Raw genomic sequence first — 17950 nt, 5'->3', positions numbered from 1 at the left:
TGGGCCTTTAGCTGGGCCGGCCCATTATGGTCCGCAAAATCTTGTGGGCCTTTAGTTGGGCCGGCCCATTTAAACTTGTTGGGTCGTGCCACGTGTCGACGTATTATAGGCGCATTCTGTCCAGTGAGTGGATGACATCTGTCCCAATGATGAGCCGACACGTGTTTCCTCTAGCCAATGATGATTTTACATGTGGAAAATCCCCATTGGTCAGGGCTGTTAACGGGTTATCGGATCCAAAACCCGACCCGATAGCTTAACGATGTTCCGTTACGGTGGATGCCACGTGTCGGTCACCCTTGACGAAAGCACTTCTGTGATGCGCGATTTATTGTCATGGAAGTGGACACTTCCGTGATGATAATTTTGGTAATGTCATGGAACACTTCTACGACAGCACAGGTATGACTATCTTGATTCTGTCATAAATTTGTCATGGATGTACATGCATGACAAAAAAAGTGACCTACTGTGACAAACACGTATCATCACGGAAGTGTATTTTTTTGTAGTGTAAGGCCTTCCCTCGTTCGTCCTTTTCTCCCACAAGATATATTACTCATACAAATGCATCTTGATGCGTGCAACGCATGGGCATCTTGCTAGTTCTAAAAACCTTTCCATCATTTGCCACACTACTGGTTGCAGATGAAAAACCTACCCAAGCACAGCGCGATACAGGAGCAATGCACAATTATAAGTTGATATTTTGTTGGACAATGGAAGCTATAACCAATTACTTTTACGGGAACAATAGCACCCAAGAAATTTGAAGGGTAGGTATGAACAAAATTGGAACTGCGCATGTACTGCTAAGTGATTCAATACACACATTACCAATCAAGGAGGAGAACGATGGTCGAGGCGGCCTCTGTGAGTCATGGTCGACAACGGGAGTCAGTTCATTGTCCACGACGGTGGTACTTCTGCGCTTGGCGTCGGCTTCCGGGAAGCAGATCCGAGACCGTGGAAGACGATGCCGGGGAAGAGGCTCCTTGTACGACGACGACGGTGAACCGGCTCCAGTGCGGCGTACGAGGTCGTCGATGAGGCAGATGCGCTGCGGTGGACGAGTGCGCCGATGTAAAGGGGAGGAGCACGAAGGCTGCGGTGCCATGGAGAAGTCTATTTTGCGGTGGGGATAGAAAATGGGGAGTATTCAGGTGTACTACTCTGGGTGTCGGGGTGGGGTTGGCTGGGTAGGGTGAACCTGAAGTTATGAAAACAGCCCCCTACCAAGCGTCATCCGTAGGCTTGTTCCGAAGGCTATGATGGTAATCAAGGTCACGGAAGATTTTCCCGCCGACCTCAAAATTTTTGTGACACTGGACTCCCCGTGTGGCGTGTTGAGTGATTCGGCTAAGCAACTAGCGAGTAGTAGTAGTAAACTCTGCATATTAGGTTTGACCGAAGTCAAACTTCCTAAAGTTTGACCAAGTTTATAGAAAAATATAAACATTTACCATAACAAATATGTATGATGTGAAAGTACATTCAATAATGAATCTAATGGTATTTATTTGTTATTGTATATGTTAATATTTTTTGTTATAAGCTTTCTGAGAGTTTACAAAACTTGACTTTGACCAATGCTAATACGCGGACTTAAATAAAAACGGAGGGAGTACACATTTGTTTTCTTAGTTTGTAGTGAACTAATCATTTGTTGAAATTGTGAAATAAATATATTAGGCTATTGACTTCGAATGTAATGGTCTATACAATTCAATAGTTACAATCATTGTCGAATCCCAAGATGTATACAAGGTCTATAGTACTTCACAACATGCTCAAACTCACATAATCTCAGTCAAATGAGAATCTAAATGCATTTCATAGTTATTACTTTGTAGGATGCAACAAAAACAACCATAACTCTACATCAGCCATTATAGAAGCAACATTTTGACATATCCCAATGTGTGAATGAAACATGCAGAGAGAGCTTTTGAAGATGGAGCAGATAGGGCGGGAAAGATTGTATGTATGTGGACGAGAGAGTAGGAGACAAACCTAACGAGACAGACAGAGAGAGAGAGAGATAGAGAGAGGAAGAAGTTAGGTCTATGAGAAAGATGGATACATGTAATATACATGAGATGCGTGTCAAAATGTGCGCGTTGATGCATGTGTTGCATGCGACCGTGCGAGGGACGGACGAATCGAGAGAGATGGTTGTTGTGTTATAGATGCTCCTCTCTCTCACACACACACACAAGTAAACTAGAAGAGAGTTCTCTCATGTATACACAACGTATCGGCATCTGTCTATGTCTCACTCATGCATGATCATTTGCACATTCACACCTCTCTATGTCTGTATCACACGCACACCATCTCCACATTGCCCTTCCGCCACAACACACATATGGACACATACACACGTTCTCTCTCAGTCACACACACAAAATCGGTATTAAAAAACTAGGGCGCACCTAAAATGTTCAAATCCAAATAAACACGAACTGGAGCTAAATTCAAATATATGGAAATATTGCAGCGTCAAGAACTTTCACAGGAAAAAAAAGTTGAGTAATATTCGAGGATTGTTTTCACACACGCAAAAAGGTTCAGTGGATGTCCTTCAAGCGCGACACGGTGACGCGCCGTTCGATCGACCGCGTGGCCGCGGTTCACGCCCTTGCACAGGATTCTGTATCGTGACTGTGGTACTAACTAATAAAAGCGTTGCCTAAGTCTAATGTTTACGTGTACTAGTACGGTTTTCTTTTAAGTTTCACCAACCTTATATATAAAACTAAAGTAAGCTCCCACACGCGCACTCATCAATATGCCGCCGCCGCCGTTGCGCATGCCGGCGCCCGCCTGCTCCGGCCAACAATTTCTTGCCCATCACCGCCGTGTCGCCGCCATCCATGTGCCATGAAGCCGAAGGCTCGCCTGCTCACGTCGTCTGCAGTCCCTCCTCGCGATGCCACCGCGCTGCCAAGCACGCGAGCAGCTGGTGGAGCCGCGTCTATGCACGTAGCGTACAAAGAGGAGGACAAGCACGTGCTCCAACACACCGTCGAGGAGGAACTAGCGTGTCATTGCCGTCTCCGCCCGCGCGGAGGAGGCGCGCATGATGGCTGTCGCGGCGGAAGCCGGTCGCGCGTGCGTCGAGCCCACAAACCGGGTGCGGACGCGGAATCTACCTTCGTGACCTTGAATGCCACGTGGATCCTGCAATCTGAAGGAGCAATTTGGGTCAGTCGACTCATGTGAGCCGTTTGATGCAACATGGATGGCTAGAAGGGCTTATTCCACCTCTTCTGCCGTCTTCTTCCTTCGCTCCGTCGAACTTCTTTCACAAATTGACTGACCCAAATTATACTACTAGTACGAGCGTATTAAGTACAGTAGGAATACGAAGATACAAGCAGTAGTACCAACTGCAAGAAGAATAGTAGTAAGACATAGTACTAGTACTACTGTACGTACTAAAGAGTTCAAATAACGAGAAAGAACATAAACATAGTTCTGCTGGGGCCTCAGCGCAACACACCCTTGAAAATAAACTAAGCAACTAGTCCGCCTGACACTGCAGTAGAACCAGCATGAGCGACGGCACTGCCACCTACTCGGAGTCCGAGTCCATCGACTCCATCCTCGTCCCTCTTCCTCTTCCTCTTCGCCGACGCTTCTTTGCTTGAACTGGACACTGGGCTCTGCTTCTTCATCCAACCCTGGTAGATATTTAAACAAAGGTAGGCATCCATTGCTGCGTACAACATATGATCTTCATCTAATGTCTTCGACTCCCATGCATGATGAAACTCATGATGAGTTTCTTCAGTTTAGCGTACGAAGGATCAATCATGGCTGCTGCCAGGGTCAGCATTGAAGGTTGAGAGGAGGACACCAGGCTTGCCTTCTGGAGATCGAAGGGCTGGCCTACAACGAGACCTATCTGACGCAGGACATCCCTATCGTTTTTAAAGCCTACAGTAATGAATTTCACTCTTTTGTCCTTGAGGAAGTTCTTAAAATCCTGGCACTCAACATCGGCATGGCATATGTGGTAGACCAAGCAAACGTTATGTACGCAAACCTGGATCACGGCGGACTTCTTCCTCTCTTCGTCCTTTAGATCCTTCTCTTGTCCCAGGACTATGGTGTACTCAACATCTAGCCCAGCGAACCACTCATCCGTTGAACTGTTGAACATGTGTAGGAAGTGAGCAAGCCATGCTTTCACCATCTCGGATCCACGTGTGTAGATGACGATGAACTGATTGCTGGTGATGGATCTAACCTGGTACTCAGCGGCGACCATGGAGATTTGGGAGGCCATGGATTTTGGAGGAGGGTTGGGAGAAGTTGAACTGTTGTACCCCGCAAAAAAAACTGGGAGTGAACTAATGTGAAAGGACGGGATGACTGGGAGCGAACTGTTGTAAGGTAGAAGACGGGGACGAGTAGGGCATGCGAACGGCGTGGGGTTGCTGGCTTGCCCGGTGGATAAACGGCTGCAAGCCCCCAAAGAGTTCTCAAGAACTATGCGGGACCCACTAGATGTCATGTCTACTAGACCCATATCATAGGCCTGACAGTATAGCTTCTGCCTGTTCGCACGCCATGCCAGCGCGTGGATGTAACTTCACTTAATTCCGTCAAACGTCACGCCTCCCACGACCTTCGCCTCCCTCGCGCGGTCGCGCCCTTTGAGACTTCGACCGGCTATAAATGAGCAATTTTTTTGCCTTTTTAGACAAGCAATTTTTTTGCCTACTCCGCATGCATGATACTCCCTCTGGTCCTTTTTACTCCTGTCAACCGTTTGCAAAGTGTTTGACCAAATTTATACTTTTTTTGAACACCACCTTATATTAATTAACCAGCCACACCAGTACACTCATTCGATACAATATTCACCACACAGGGCGGTACGTTATTTACAAGAATACCATCTAATCTATTGTCAAAGCTATACTTAGCGATTAAGTGTGCCACCTTATTGTCCGAACGGCTAATCTTTGACAATTGAAGATTGTTGATCAACTTCGAGATGCTCAACGCTTTCATCTTCAGGTCACGCATAGCAGACCTATCATAGTCCCCCGATGCAAGAGACGCTACCAAAAAAATGTGTTTACCAATGCATGCATGAACACTAGTTACTCTAACCCCCTCTCTTCTTTAATTCTTTGCCACATCAGCATGTTTGCTATTCCCGTGTGCATGATACCAGCTAAGATACCACCATTATGGCCAGCCTTAATCATCGCATGCAATAATTTAGTGCACCTTGAAATATGAACATGTGTGGGGCGTGTATGTTTTTAATGACTTGAGACTATACCTAGCCCGGCATGCAAGATGACTTATTATGCACCGTTCCCCATACATGCAGGAAGCCCGTGTGAAAAAATCTGCATGCATGACTCTCCTCCCCCACGCTCGTCCAATCCGTTGTGACCAGCAATATTTCCACCCCTTTGCTCCCCCGTAATTTACTCCAACAAATATGCCCACGTAGCTGTTACTTAACTGCAGGTGCATTGGGTCACTGACATATGGGCCCAACAGGGGTCTGGCCAAAATGTTAGTGACGCAACTGGACCTGCAGTTAAGTCAGTGCAGCTCAGTCCATATCTTACGTAAGTGTGCCATTGCTCGCTATAAATACTGCGCCTCCCACGACATCGCTATATCCTCCCCCTCACGTTCACGTTCATCGCTATCTCCTCCCCCTCCCTCTCACGTCGACCACCATGGCATCGCCCCTCCCAAGCCCTAGGAGCCCCTCGCTGCACCACGCGGGCGGTCATGCGTCGCCGTTCCGTTCCTCGCCGCCACTAGTCGAGGAGGACGCGTCGGTGTTCCGCTCCTCGCCGCTATGCGACGCATCGCCGTTCCGTTCCTCGCCGCCACTAGTCGAGGAGGATGCGTCGGCGTTCCGCTCCTCATCGCGACGCGATGTGTTGGCGTTCCGTTCCTCGCCGCCACTAGTCGAGGAGGACGCGTCGGCATTCCGCTCCTCGCCGCGATGCATCGAGGTGGACGCGTCGGCGTTCCCAATCTCGCCAGCACGCGCGCCGGAGGACGCGTCGGCTCCCCGCTACGAGGAGAACGCCGCGCCGCCCGCCGAGCCCCCCAGCCTTGAGGAGCTTTGGAAAGAAATGGATGTCGCCTTGTGGGAGGCTTTGCCTCCAGCAGAGCGCGCCAAAATAGAGGCGGAGAAGAAGGCCGAGGAAGAGAAGCGCACCGCGGAACAAGCTGCCTGGGAGGCCTATGTCGCGTCCGAGAGAGTCAGGCAATTGGCTCTTTGGCAGAAGGCTCGTGCGAGGGCCGTGACGGTGGCGGAGGACGCCCGTGCCGACGCCCTGAGTGCAGTCAGGCCCAAGCGCCTCATCTACGCTTGGCTGTACATGGACCGGGTGCACGCTTCCAGCGAGGAGGAGTACATGTTGGCGCCGGATCACCACACCGGTGAGATCGCGCTCGCCCGCCGGCAAGCCGCCAATCAGCACCTCGCGAGTTATGAGGCTGAGGAAGAGGCGTTGTATCGGCGCGTTGGGAAACGGCCGCGCACCAGGGCACTCGTGGCGCGCCGCAAGCGCTCCTGCGAGCGCCGTGGCTTTTAGGAGGAGTATAATTTTTGTTTCGTAAGGAGATCTCATTAGTTTTGGGACGCAAATGATTAATCCCGAATGTTCAGGAATTTTTAGCGTCCTTAATTAAGTACGTAAAAGGGAAAGTTTGGAAACCTTGTGCATTCATACGCATTTTGCAAGTACGTGCATATAGCACAAACTTTACTATATACTATCGCACTACACGTCTCTCTCGATATATGCTTGCAGACTGTGCTACTCCCTCTGTCCAGGTTAATAAGTCATCTTTGGTTGTGCACCGTGACCAAGAAGGAGGGAAGACTTATACACCTAGACGGAGGGAATACTACTATCACTTAGTACGTGCAAATGCACGTTTTAACATTACGATGCGGTTTTTGTAAAAGTAGAAAAACAGCACTAGTCAAGCTTGTGAAACGATTCAATGCAAAATAAATGCAAAAATGCTCGTTTGATTGTTTACTTTTAGCTTCCTTCTCTGTGGTTATTTCTCTGTCGTACTTTGTACGGAGTATCTCACTGGTTGGAAAGGCATGCAAATTCCCAAACCGCTTCCTACACCCTGTATCGAATCTTTTGCCTAACAAGTTGTGCCGTGCAATTGGAATTCCAACTTGAGTACTACTAGTAGTAGGAGTACCAGGGGCCAGTTCTTTTAGGCTTCTAGATTAGTAATCCCATAACTACTACCTCCGTCCTGGTTTATTGGTCCCCATTGTAATCTGTGTCAAAATTTGATCATAAATTTAACTAATGAAATGTTAGTGCATGTCACATGCACTACTCCATCCGTGTTGGTGAGTAACTCATCTTAGGCTATGCACCGTGACCAAGGAGGAGGAGAAAACGAGAAACATCAATGTTTATTTGCTAATTAATAGTATTGCATGCAATGAACTAACCACTGCATGTCGTGTTTGATATCTCAAGTCATTAAAAGCATGCACACTCTTTATCTCTTATTGGTTGATATGTCAAGAAACAAGAAACGAGGTAGAAGTTAATGCACCGCGCCTAAGTGTTTTGGGATTATCTGGATTTCGTAAGATGACTTACACACCTAGACGGAGGGATTACAATGGTGAGGAATAAACCAGTTAAATCTTTGGTCAAAATTTAGCACAAATTACAATGGTGAGGAATAAACCAGGACGGAGTAGTAGTTTAGAAGCCCAAATAAATGAGTGAGGCACCTTATTGTGGGAAAAGCTGGGGAAGCCGCCAAAAGAACTGGCCCTAGGAGTAGTATCTAGGGATCGAGTGTGCGCGATGAAACGGAGAAAGTAAATGCAGAGAGATGAAATGCAAAAAAGACGGAGGGATGTGATGGTTGCTTGTCAGTTTATTTTACCAGGCCACTTATTACTGGGAGTGGTTTGGTTTTGTGATATGACAGCTTTACTGCCGCGCCATGAGTGGGGTGAGAGGTGACACTCCCGTGCAGCACCGCCCTCTACACTTTTACTACATCGGTCGTGGTTTATTAGTCCCCCATTGAATTTGACTGAAGATTTAACTGACAAAATGTTAGTGCATGTCAACAAAAACTATATCGTTGGATTCGTATTTGAACATAGTTTTGAATGATATAATTTTAGGTGACATGCATCAGCATTTATCGTACTATATATAATGTTAGTTCAATTTTTGGTCGTACTAATCTATAGTAGTAAGGTGCCCGTGCGTTGCACCGAAAAGAGTGAAATGCATTGATCGGGGAGTTGTTTATTTTGACAAAGGATGTGGGGGTCATCTCATGTGTAACGGGTATCGATAGGTTTCTTCGGATATTATTTCATCTCTAGAGCTCACAAACATCGGGTGAAATAGATAAAAAGTATCTTTTGCAAACAAAAGCGTTCAACTGTTCAACCTGCATCCAAAACTTGTGAAGAAATAACACTTATTGTGCTTTGCAAGAAATGATCTTTAAGAATTAGTTTTTGGAGTATCGATTGCTATACATGTTGGCTACAGATGACATGGCACTTTCTTATAGTCAACAGTTGGCTATACTATTAAGTAATATTAACCATGCCCTTATACACCTAGACGGAAGGATTAAATCAAGATGACTTGCAAGCGGGCAGAGGAGATGTAAGAAATGGTTCATTGTAATTCTTTCACCAGTACTGTAGTAAAAATTCATACATGGAAGATTCTAGACTAAACCATAAATGGATACACTTTTATTCATGTGCGATACTCCAATAGAGCAAGATCATGCATGGAAGTCTCCACATGCTTAGACAGCGGATTACATTGAGCGAAGACTAATGATCAACATTTAACTTGATAATGCGTATGTCCAGGTAAACCTCCTTGGAGCCTCGTGCACTGCGTCGGCGGGTAAAGGATGCCATGGGTTTTCCAAGTCCACATTGGCGGGATAGTCCCAGCTCCCCAGAGTCCAAGTCCGTTCGATGAGGCCGGTGTCGCCGCCCACGCGACCCGAAGGGATAGTAACACTGACCACGCACCCGTACATCGGCCTCGTGCCAGTGTCAGCGTCAGCGGCGTCGCCCCTGATGCACATTACAGAGACGGGGCGGCGGCCTGCGCGGGCCTCGCCAGTGCCCACGATCAAGAGGAAGACGCTGCCATCCTCCTCCGAGACTAGCAGGCGGCGGTGATCCTCTAGCGACTCCGACATGGTGAACGGGTAGCACGTCTCATACTTGATGTTCTCCGCCAAGGGCCAGCAGTGACCGCTGCATGCATTCGTGAGGTGATGCACCATGTCCGCCGGCGAGCCACAAAATGGCATCGTGCACTCATAGCAGTGGACGAAGGGCTCCTTGGAGGCATCGACCAGGCCGTCCATGAAACGGGAGTGGCTGTAGGGGACGTTGCGCCAGTTGAATATATGAGCAAGTTACTACGAGATTTAATCCGAATAAGCACAAAATAAATCATGAATTCTAACACGATTTCAAACAGGAAGGATAGAAACACATACGGTGCAACGGGAGCAGCACCGTTGGCGTTGAGGTTGTCGCCCATGTCCAAACACCACGTAGACACGGTCTTTGAGCACGGTTCGTAGTCGTCCCACGCTCGGGCATTGAAGTTTGTAACTATTTTAGATTAGAATATACTACTCCTCCGGTGCTAGTAGTAGAGCAGAGTCCTACTCTACTACTCTACTCAAGCAAGTTAGGGCATAGCACTGTAGGGAGTACCAGTACCGTGATCACTCAAGCAAGTTGTCTGGCATCGACATGACCCTATGTTGCTGGTATGTGTCTCGTATCAAGCGGCGTGCTGTAGTCATCATCACCTGTCCACTTCCCGTAGCACATATTCGCTTCTCCATCTTTGTCCGCACATAATCTCATCCAATCTTCCATCCCCGCTAAGGCGCCTCCCCCCCTCGTCTGAAACCCAAGCACCAACAATGGCAGAACCGAGCAGCGTCCGCCGAAAGAGTGGCTGGAATTCGCTCCCCACAGAGGTAATCAAGCTCATTGTTTCGCGTGTGGACAATCTCAGTACCATGCCGCTCGTCGCATGCTCGTCGGGGCTGTACCATTTACTCAAAGCCCTCAGGCCGGAGCTTTTTAAGCCAGCTCCTTGCTTGCTGATGCCGCCTGATCTTCAGAAACGGCGTGTCACGCAGCATAACGATCATAGGGTGGCGAGCACCAACCCCCTTGACTACGATCTGATCCCCGTCAGCCTCAACTACATTAACGGTATGTACTGGGTCGGCATGAACACGTCTTGGATGGTGCTCGTCGACGGTCGTGGTAGCTGGATGCTCGTGGAGGTCTACACCCGGCGATTGATCCCCCTTCCTTCGATTAACATTGCACTACTTTGGCACCGCGGCCCAGAATACTCGAAATCTTACAGTAGCCAACATGATACCAAGTTTGATTTGCTCAAGGTTGTAATCTGCCAAGTGCCCACAAGATCTGCGAATTATAAAGACTTCAGGCTAATTGCGTTCTTCAACCGCGATCTCGCCTATCTGACAGGTCACTGCGGTAAGTGGTTAAATCTGCATGTCCATCGCAGGATCATACATCCTCCATGGTTCTTTAATGCCATTGAACACAAGGGCTTCATTTACGCTGTCGACTCCTTCTATGGCTGGACGTATTGCTGGCCTACTCCAGTCATCGCTACAAATAGTTGTTACAGTAGTATGTTACTTTCCTATGATATCATGATGGCTTGCTTATATTACTGTCAACATTTGCTGAAAAAATATTCATGCTCATAACATGTTGTTCTTAAAATTGACTAAATCAAGAGCCCTTTTTTATTTGACTCCAACTTGATATGATGTTGTAGGCCGCCTGGTGTCCCTACCCTTCCTAATCCCATAACCTTTCAAAGAAAAGCGGCATGGCAGTTGCAGGTGGTTCCTGACTCGATCAGACGACGGCGAAAGATTGATGATCGTTCGCACGTACCGGACGTGTTGTTTCACGGAATACAATCACAGTCACTGCAAGGTCTTTGAGCAGGATCCCAGCTTCTCTCGGCCTTCAGGAATTTTTGACTTGAGGCTGGTAAGTAGCCTTGGTACACGCTCTCTGTTTGTCGGACTGAATTATCTGATTAACCAGGAGATAACCGACGGCAAGGATCATGATGTCAGCGCGGTTTCGTTCATCAGGCAAAACTGTGTGTACATAGCATACCATGCGTCTCTGCATGCACCATACCCTGATATGTGCCGCCACGCTCTGCAACCCAAAGTAGGAGAGAGGGTCGCAAGTATCAGACTTTGACCTGCTGGCTAGAGTTTCCCCCGTCAGGCACCCATCTGGTTCAAGCCGTCAGCCAATCTCCACAGCTTAATAAATAGTAACGTCTAACTGAGCCAATTAGTTAGATGCGTACACTTGGTGTAGTAGGATCTTTACTTAGTTTGATGCATACACGTGTTCTTTTTTGGTAGCCCTTTTGTAATGATGGCTGATGTTTGGTTTGGAAGAGAGAGTTGCGTCTTCATTCTTCTGGCCTGCTTACTGCTTCTGTTGCACCCCCAGCCCTGGTTGTTGCTGCTGCTGTTTTCAATGTACAATCAGTAGTATATTCTTTCTGTTGGTTGAATAAATGTGTTGTTAGAACGACAAACACAATGTTTTGGAAGTCGTTGCACGGTTCGATCCTTTAGTGCCCCGTACCGTACGTAGCGCATACTATTTTTCATACAGAACACATTTTCCACTTGTTGATAACATGCAGCCCACTGATGAAGGCCCAATAGAGAAGCCCATAATTAACTGGAAGGGAGGCTCTCACATGAATCCGGCCCAGGTACATGCTCATGGTCTCCTAAACATAAATAAGTAAATAAATAAATAAAGCTAAATGTTCATGCACCAGTTCTTTGGGGAAATAGGTAGCCCAGTATTTCTTTTTGAAGAATACCCAAGCTAGGCCTATTTGTTTTCTCCGAATTATTGGGCTGCAAATCTTTCAACACGAGGAGGGATGCATTCCGGCCTGGATTAAGAGTATGGTCAATGTCTGTTAAAAGTAATATCAAAAGGGGTTGAAAATTCCAAAAAATTTATAGCAAATGGGATATAAATTTCTTTTTTTGTTTTTGTTCTTCACTGATATCTTATACGTATTTCATTGGATTTAACATGACATAGTACTAATTTATTTTTAAATTTGTTTTCATATGGCTATTAATTTTTGGATTAAAAATATTTCGTTCGCAAAAATTTGCAAATTTTCAAAATTTCCCACATATTTAGTTAATTTTTTGACCCTGGTACTGACCAGAAAATGGCCAGCAATTCTAAAAATGGAAAACGGGCTGCAATAAATTCCATATCAATTAGAAAATGAGTAAAAATTATAAAAATAATAGCAAATGGGCTATACACGCCACAGATTTCGAGGCTGACTTGTTTACGCAAGGCTTTGTCAGTGAACACACGATTCTAGCAGCAGTGACTGTTGGATGTCCATCCAACGGCCGACGTGCTTCTTCAATCTCTGATCTTCCTCCTCCAGCCGCCTAAACTAGCGCCAGCGGGATTGCCTGCTCCCTCCTCTTGTGGCCCACTGTGATGTCGCGCAGGCTTCCCGGCCCACCCTACTCCCTCCGCTGGCCTGGCCGCACGCAATCAACTGCCTCCTTATTACGCGAAAAAAATGATTCCTCCCACTGACATCTGGGGCGCACCGGTTGGGAGGCTGACCTGTGGGCCTACTAAGTTGACGCGTACGCAGGGCTTGTCAACTTAGTCAACAAACAATTCTAGCAGCAGTAACCGTTGGATTTGAATCAAGCGGTCCTACTGCTTCTTCAATCGCTGCTCTTCTTGCACCAGCTGCCCAAACCAGCGCCGGGGAGACCGCCTGCTCCTGCCTCCAGTGGCCGGCTGTGCTGTCGTTGAGGCCTCATCGCCCCTACTACTCCCACCTCTAGCCAGGCCCTGCGGCGACGACAGCCTCACACCGCAGCCGAACCAGTGAACCCTTGTACTCCTCTCCGCGTGGGCATCCACTGCTGCGTCTTCCTCGGCTCCGTGTCGTCCCCTTCCTAGGCCTCGCCATCGTCCACCGCCTTGGTGCTCTCGGCGAGGCATGGTCAACGTGGTTAACGACATTCCATCGGAAGAGTAGTGTACGTGGAGAGGCTGGCAGCTGGGTCCATGGCCATAGCCCAGTTTTTTTGTGATTTGCCAAGTAAGTCGCTTTGTCGGGCCTGTTGGGCTACAAATCTTTCAAGACGAGGAGAGCTTTCATTCGGCTAGCCGAGAAAATGGCCCATCAGTAATGAGAAATGGGTTGTACATTTTTAAAACACATCAAACCGGCAATTAGTTTTAAATATCTTTTTTTCATTTCGACATTTTAAATTACATTAATTTTTATGTGTGGAGAATTTGTTGAATTTTATATTGATATACATTTATTTTTAAAATCAGTTTGAATGTGAGTCAAAATTTCGGGATTAAAAACAGTTCGGACCGCACCAAAATATGCAAAATTTTGTATAATTTTTTAACCGTGGCCACAATATGGGCTGTAATGCTAACAAAAAGAATATGGGCTCCAAAAAACCTTAATAATTAGCAAATGGGCTGTAAATTATTAGAAATAATGGCAGATGGATTGTATGCTGTTTTCCACAGATTTGAGGCTTTCCTAAAAAAAGGTTGACGCACAAGCAGTGACTGTTGGATGGCCATCCAACGGCCGTCGTGCTTCTTCAATCTCTGTTCTTCCTGCTCCAGCCGCTCAAACAAGCGCCGGCGGGACTGCCTGCTCCCTCCTCCCCGCGGCCAGCTCTGCTGCCGCGCAGGCCTCACCGCCCCATGTACTCCCATTGCTGGCCTAGCCATCCCTCTACTCACCCACACCTGTTGTCATTCTCCAGCGACGGCAGACGAACCATTAAACCATCGTACAGTCGTACTCCCCTCCGTGTGGGAAACAACTGCCGAGTCTTCCCTGCCTCCGTGTCGTTCCCTTCCTAGGCCTCGTCGTCGTCCACCGCCCTGGTGCTCTCAGCGTGGCCTGGTCAACGTGGTCAATGATTGACATGCATCTGAAGTGGACTGTACGTGGAGAGGCCGACAGCTGGGTCCATGGCCGCACGCAAGGAAATGCCTCCTTATTATGCGCAGAATAATGATTCCTCTACCTGACATCAGGGACCCACCGAAAGGGCCTCTGTATTTCGCGAAAAAAACGTTACCACCGCTGACATCTCGGACCCACCAGCTATATCTTCGCACGCAAGTGCCTCCTTATTACGCACAAAAAAATGAATACTCCCCCTCTTAGCTGGGACGCAGTATAGTGGCAGGCTGACTTGTGGGCCTACTAAGTTGACAGGGACGGAGGGCTTTGTCAACTTAGTCAATATGCACAATTCTAGCTCCGGTGACCGTACGATGTCCATCCAACGGCCGTAGTGCTTCTTCAACCTCTGGTCTTCTTGCTCCAGCTGCCCAAACCAGCGCCGGTCGTGCCTGGTGCTCCTGCCTCCCGTGGCCGGCTGCGATGCGGCGGAGGCCTCACCGCCCCCTACTACTCCCACCGCTGGCCAGGCCTCCCTCTACTCACCCACACCCCTGTTATTCTGCAGCGATGGCAGCCTCACACCGCAGCGAACCAGTGAACCCTCGTACTCCTCTACGCGTGGGCATCCACTGTCGTGTCTTCCCCGGCTCCGCGTCGTCCCCCTCCTAGGCCTCGCCGTCATCCACCGCCCTGGTGCTCTCGGTGCGGCATGGTCAACGTGGTCAAGGAACGGCTTCCATCGGATGTGGACTGTACGTGGAGAGGCTGACAGCTGGGTCCACGGCCGCAGCAAGGAAGTGCCTCCTTATTACATGCAAAATAATTATTCCTCCACCTGACAGCGGGGACCCACCGGACGGGCCACCGTATTTCACGAAAAAATGTTTCCCCCCTGACTGCTGGGACCCACCAGCTACATCTTCGCATGCAAGGAAGTGCCCGATAGTCGGGACCCACCTGGTCGAAGCGTACGTAGTGTTGTCATTCTGGTCGCGAACGTGTACGTACATATATACTGGTGGATGTAGAGGCGCGCACGTGTCGTAGTAGAGGCACACACGTAGCATGTACACGTACGTACAGTGGCCAGGGTGCAAGAAAGATAATACGGCCACGTATGTGTACATACGGGCGGGGTCTCGAACGCCTACTCTCGCATACGTACGGCCAGGGCTCGTGTACATGGCTGGGTCGGAACAGAGAAACAGCGTCATCGTCGTGTTCATGGGGAGGCAACGGAATGCGTCGTGTTCATGGGGAGGCAACGGAATGCGTCGTGTTCATCGGGAGGCAACGGAACGCGTGGGAGCCAACCAGCTGGGTCGGAACGGAATGCGTGGTTGTGTTCATCGGGAGGGCTTGGACAGAACAGGCGATGGAAACGAGGCCTGGCGTACCGCAAAACAGAGGAAATAGACCTCCTACGTTCAGAACGGGGTCCTGTTGATCGGGAGGGGTGTGGCGTACCGCAAAACGGAGGAAACGGACCTCCTACGGTCGAAACGGGGGTCATGTTGATCGGGAGGGGTGTGGCGTACCGCAAAACGGACGAAACGGACCTCCTACGGTCGAAACGGGGGTCCTGTTGATCGGGAGGGGTGTGGCGTACCGCAAAACGGACGAAACGGACCTCCTACGGTCGAAACGGGTTTCCTGTCCATCGGGAGGGGTGTGGCGTACCGCAAAACGGGACTCCACAGGATACTGTTCATCTCCACCGTCGACCTCCTCCAGCCTCCACGGGCTACCGTCGACCTCCTCCAGCCTCCACGGGCTCCTGTTCATCCAGCCTCCACCGCGCGCTACTCCACCGGCTACTGTTCAACCACCCCTCCACGGGCACCCCTCTATCGTCTACTATTCATCCAGCCCTGCACACCACGGGGTCCTGTTCAACCACCCCTCCACGGGCACCCCTCTACCGTCTACTGTTCATCCAGCCCTCTGCCACACCACGGGGTCCTGTTCATCCAGAGGCAACGCCACCGCTCACTGTTCATCCACCCCCCCTGCAACACTCACTGTTCATCCCATCGATCGACTTTAGTTAGCAGCAGTAGCAAAGGAATCGATCGATCGCTCGGGTTCAGTATCGCCTAGCCGGCAGTGCAATCGCTCGGGTTCAGTTAGAGCCAACACCTCGCACACACGCGCGTACATGTACGAGAGAAAACCGCATCGCTCGGCCCCCGACCTCCCACCGTAACCGGGAACTCCCTGAAATTTTCCTCCCCCTCGCTTCTACCATGGTTTTTTCCGTCATGGACGGCCCAAAGAATGTCATGCAGCTGCGTCTCCGGCCCGCCCAGGACGAAAAGCCCATTTTCTGTCATGATTTTTTGTCATAGAAGTAGGAGCCCACCACATCTATGATGATACCGGGTTTTGTCACAATTATCGTCATAGAAGTGTCATATGTATGACAAAAAAATTCGTTCGGCCCAAAATGTCATGGATGTGTCTTTTTTTTGTAGTGATCTATGTTCTGGAGGATACCGGGGAGCTCCGGGCTGCCTCGATATTGGCTCCAGGTTGTCAAACCATGAAATCTCCGAGCTCTGGAAATCACATATGTGCTGGAGTTGTGCTACTCCATGACAGGGAGGTTAGTAGGAAAACTTACCAAGCCACCAATAAGATTTGTGTCGACTGTATCTAAATATATTCACCTGTATATCATCATGTGATTTTTTCCCTTGCATTTTATGTGCCAGCAAAATGTCAGCTAACAGTCGTTAGTCTCTAAATACTCCTACAACTCGGGTTTCAAACTAGAGCGCAAATACATAAGATTGTTGTAAAATATTTAGTTTGCCTTGCCTGATTGTGCAAGGGATTTACTTGATTTGACGGTGTGGATTTTCAGGGGAAGATGGGTATGTACAGGTTACTACAATGTCGGAGAAAGTGAGGAAACCCACTCATTTCTTGATACACCCTCCCCTGGTTCAGAAGACCACTAAGGTTTCAGTTTCTTCTCCTCATGACATAGCATTCTTATTTATTCCATTCCTCCCCTGGTTCAGAAAACAAATAAGAATGCTACCAAAGTTTGGCAAATATTTGGTGAGCCTAGCTTTGGTTGGGCTAGCATGGGCGTAAGAAGACAACCCCTATATGTTGATGCTTGGTACTTGGTGCAGAGTCGAAGTCAATCCTATGAATATTTAGAAAATTTATATTATATAAATTGTATTTTCTAAGAAAGTGATGTACTCCTAACTGATGAAACTTGCATTGCAATGTAACAGATTATGCAATTGAATCAATATATTAGTTTCATTTCTACTCTCTCAAATTTTATTGAAGTTGCGCCTTGTACTGCTATTCAAACTACCTGTTGTTATAAATGATAAATGATTATATATGAAGGTTACTCTATTATGCAAACAACAATGCATATAAGCGTTGCATGAATTTGTTGCTGCTTTGCAACACATTATTCTTCAGATTACCAACGGATCTATATGTGTTGTTGTAGACTCTTCCAACGCCACCTACGACAACACATATTAATCCGTTGGTGTAGACCTTAGCAATGCTTATATGGACAAACGACAACGCATCATTGTGTAGCTAAAGGGGGATTTCTGTTGTAGTGCACAACCACTTGACTCAACTGGGAGTTAATCTTCCTGATGATAGTGTCGTTGACAGAGTTCTTCAATCACTACCACCAAGCTACAAAAGCTTCGTGATGAACTATAATATGCAAGGGATGGATAAGACAATTCTCGAGCTCTTCGCGATGCTAAAAGCTGTGGAGGTAGAAATCAAGAAGGAGCATCAAGTGTTGATGGTTAACAAGACCACTAGTTTCAAGAAAAGGGGAAAAGGGAAGAAGGGGAACTTCAAGAAGAACGGCA

Source organism: Triticum urartu, chromosome 1 (genome assembly GCF_003073215.2).
Source record: "Triticum urartu cultivar G1812 chromosome 1, Tu2.1, whole genome shotgun sequence".
Taxonomy (NCBI): Eukaryota; Viridiplantae; Streptophyta; class Magnoliopsida; order Poales; family Poaceae; genus Triticum; species Triticum urartu.
This window is presented reverse-complemented; position numbering follows the sequence as displayed.